The following is a 4136-nucleotide window of genomic DNA, read 5'->3' as shown; positions in this document are numbered from 1 at the left end:
GCAACATATTTATCCTAGAAAACTGGCCTTGATTCCTAATGAGGACAGAGTGTGACTAAGATGTGTTTGAGGGTTTATTTAGAGAGAGAGCCCGCCTAGTAGAGGTAACTTAATTTTTTACCTTAATGAAATGGCATTTTTATACTGTCACCGTTAGAACCTCTGACAGTAGCTTGTTTCATGGTTTATCTAGACAAGTTCAGGTGCTTTGACAGTTCTCTTAGGAAAGAATGTGACCTCCCACTAATCCAGTTTGAGAGCTTGGCCCTCACTTAAGACGCTATCTGGAGAGGTAGAGAGGCAGAGGCTGACTGACTTACAAACTTTTCCTTTGCCCTTTGCAGTGGGACCCCTGGCCCAGGCCTACATTGGGGAAATGAGACTTGGTCCACCCCCTGGCCCCTGGCCCCTCGCCCCCTGAACCGGTACCCAGGGGACTCTCCAGCCTTTTTTTAGCCCCAGACTTGCCTGATTTTCCAGTTCCCAGCAACCCCTCCAGCCCTTAATTTCTTTGCCCCAGGCTGAGCTTTATTAGCATATCATATCTTTCTACCCCTTTGTTTCTCCCCCTTCCTCTGCCTTCCAATTCCTAAGTCCCCTCTGTCTGTCTTGAGTGCCCTCCCCAGATTCCCTTTTCCAGCAGGGTTCCAGTGTCTCCTCTTTGGGCCCCAGCTAAACTTTGGGTACCCCTCTTCTCCCTCCCCATCTCTGTCCTACTTGGCTCCCCTCCTTTAGTTTCTGAACCCTTGGGCAGTTTTCCTAGACTTTCCCAAGCCCTCACCAGACTTTTTAAATGATTCCTCAGAGAACTGAAGACCAGTTAACTTTCTTTTAAGATAGCAGTGGGAGGGAAAGTTTGGGGCAGAAGCTGAATAGATAAGGCCTGAAAAATAAAGATAAGAGGGTGTACCCCTCCCCCAGGAGACAAAGGAGAAGGTGGATGGAGAAAGGGAAACTGGGCCTCAGGCAGCATTAGAATGATGCTACCAGTTTAGAAACACACACACACACACACACACTCTCTCTCTCTCTCTCTCTCTCTCTCTCTCTCTCTCTCTCTCTGCCTGTTTTGGACCAAGAGATTTTGATCACTGTGACCCATCCCCCACCACCCTGGGCTGGCATGGCCACGCCCACAGTGCCCCAAGCTGCCCGCCTTGTTGTGACTCACTTCCTCTGTATGTGCTGCTGAGGTGTCCGGAGGTGAGGCTGAGGACACAACTAGGCCTTTGGCCTGGGATTTAGGTATCTGGGACAGGCAAAGACATGGACCCCAGTTGTGGAAAGTGGATCTTGGTCTTCCCAGGTCAGGCTGGCTTGTGCAACACAGAAACCTATTTGGATAAAAGAGTAGAGCTTGGCTAGTACGTGAGCAGAGGGATTGAGGTGCCAGGAATTCTGGGGAGAAAAAGTTTTATAACAAGAGGAAATATGGCCAGGAGGAGTTTCTATGTATTCTGAAACCATGCAATGCAAAGTATTTGCAGAAAAGCAATATGGACTTAGAGTTGAACAAGTTTTCATGAGTCAACAGCTAAGACTCTGTATGTTACTGCTTATCCTCCTGCATTCCACTAAGAGGGACCCCAAGTCAGCCATGCCCTTGTGAACGAAAAAATGTTGCCTGCCATATCAGTAAACAAAGGATGTTGCAGCCAGCAAGACATCATATTACAGGGACTTCCCTGGTGGTCCAGTGGCTAAGACTCTGAGCTCCCAATGCAGGCGGCCTGGGTTCGATCCCTGGCCAGGGAACTGGATCCCACCTACCGCAACGAAGATTCCGCATGCCTCAACTAAGACCCGACACAGCCAAATAAATAAATAAATATTTTTTTGAAAAGAAAAGGCATCACATTACAGCTGCCCTGACAGTGAATCCTAAGAGAACTCAGGATGGAAATGGGATGCCCACCATCAAGCTATCAGCCACTGCAGCCACACACACACCCCCAACAATGCACCCTGAGGAGACTCAGGATGAGAAAACACAGGATACTGGCCCCAGATAGCTGAGGATATCAAAGGAATGATTTCAGTGAGCCTAGACTTTTGCATCTTTCCATACATAGAAAAGCACTGAATTCGTTAACTTGACGTGTCTTATTTTCTTTAATGAGCAGTAATCTTTTGATATTCTTTTTTTATATATATATATTTATTTATTTATTTGTCTGCGTTGGGTCTTCGTTGCGGTGCGCAGGCTTCTCGTTGTGGTGGCTTCTCTTGTTGCAGAGCGCAGGCTCTAGGCACGTGGGCTTCAGTAGTTGTGGCATGTGGGCTTCAGTAGTTGTGGCACGTGGGCTCAGTAGCTGTGGCTCGCGGGCTCTAGAGTTGTGGCGCACGGGCTTAGTTGCTCCGCGGCATGTGGGATCTTCCCAGACCAGGGCTCAAACCCATGTCCCCTGCATTGGCAGGCGGATTCTTAACCACTGCGCCACCAGGGAAGTCCCTCTTTTGATATCCTGACTGCCTGGTTCTTGTTACAAAACTCCTATATATCCTGCTCCTCCCTCACCTCTTCAGAGCAGTCCCTCAGAGCTGTCTGAGAGACTGCGTCCCAGGCTTAAGCCCTCAGTATTGTCTGCCAAATAAAACATAATTCTCAACTTTTACGTTGTGTGTTTTTTTTCAGTCGACACCCTCATCTGAGTGATGAGGAAAACACTGAGACGTTAGGAGACCTGGATTCTGGTTCTAACACTACGGCCTCTGGAAGTCACTCAGCCTCCTTGAGTCAGTAACAAGAGGGTGGTAGACCAGATCATCCCTAAGATCTCCTCCAACTCTGAAATTCTAAAATTTAGAACATGGGGTTGGAGGGTGATTTAGTAAATCTGAAAACAACCTCAATCTGGCCCTGGAGTTGAACAAAACAAAACCCAGGGACAAAAGGAGTGAGATTCCACCAGCTTCAGGCAAGCGTTTGTAAACACATCACACACACACTCCTAGGCAACCAGGACCACTCTTCTGCCTCCAAATTCAGGATTCAGCCTTGCAGCTCAGCCAGCAGTACCTTGCAGAGGTTTGCACTGGGGAAACAGGAGCCCTCTCTCACCCTTCATTTCCCCCTAAGCCTGCTTGGAACGTGTGCCCAAAAGAGATTCTGAAGGGTACAGAAAACCAAAGGCACAGGGACCCTGGCTGTGGAGCCGCTGTACTACAGTAACGCAGCTTAGAAGTCTCCTGCATGTGTCCTGAGGTCTGTCTCAGCAGGGTCGCTTGCGTAGATGTCTACCTGAGGCTCTTCCCCGACTCTGCCTGCCCACCAAGTTCACCTAGGAACCTGATGTCCTCGGGAGACTGTGCTTCCCAACAAGTGGGCCAAGAGAGCCCCTGGATATCTGTGGCTGGAGCCAGAGCCTCAGAGACCTCAAGTGGCCGCCAGGGGTCTCGAGGCTCTCTCTCAGTGGGTTTCGATGGCCTCTTGTGGCCAGATTGGGGATTGGCAAGAAAGAAGTTACAGAAGAGAGCCAAGGTTGGAATTCTTAGGGAGATGCTAATAACAGTTATCGTTATAAAATAACATAACAATATTAATTATTACATATTAGTTAACATTTTGACATGTGTACTTACCATTCTGTGCCCAGCTCTCTTCTAAAGTGCTTTACATGTATTAATTTATTTCTCACAATAGCCTATAATATAAACACTTATTATCTCCATTTTGACAAGGAGGAAACTGAGCACAGAAAGGTTAAGGTGGTTGCCAAGGTCACACAGCAGACCAGAATTCTAAGTCTAAGGAATCTGGCTTCAGAACCTTTGCTTTTAATCACCATGCTGAAACTGCATCCCATTTTTCAGGTTGCGAGGTAAAATACAGGATGCTCAGTTAAATTACAGTTTCAGACAAACAGCAAATAATTTATTAGTATAGTATCTCCTACGAAATATATGGGTCATACTTAATACTAACAAATTATGTGCTGTATTTACTAAATCCGGCAACCCTAATTTACAAGGCACTTTTCTCTGCCAAGTGCCATCACACATATTACCTCATTTAATCCTCCCAGGAAGTCTATTCTCAGGTGCCCCAGGATTCCCCCTCCCCACCACCCCCCCACACACACAGTTCATCTTCTCCCAATATTCCCTTTTTTTTTTTTTTTTTTTCCGGAAAGAGA

Source organism: Neophocaena asiaeorientalis, unplaced genomic scaffold (assembly GCF_003031525.2).
Source record: "Neophocaena asiaeorientalis asiaeorientalis breed wild unplaced genomic scaffold, Neophocaena_asiaeorientalis_V1.1 scaffold167, whole genome shotgun sequence".
Classification (NCBI taxonomy): Eukaryota; Metazoa; Chordata; class Mammalia; order Artiodactyla; family Phocoenidae; genus Neophocaena; species Neophocaena asiaeorientalis.
Note: the sequence above shows the minus strand (reverse complement) of the source record.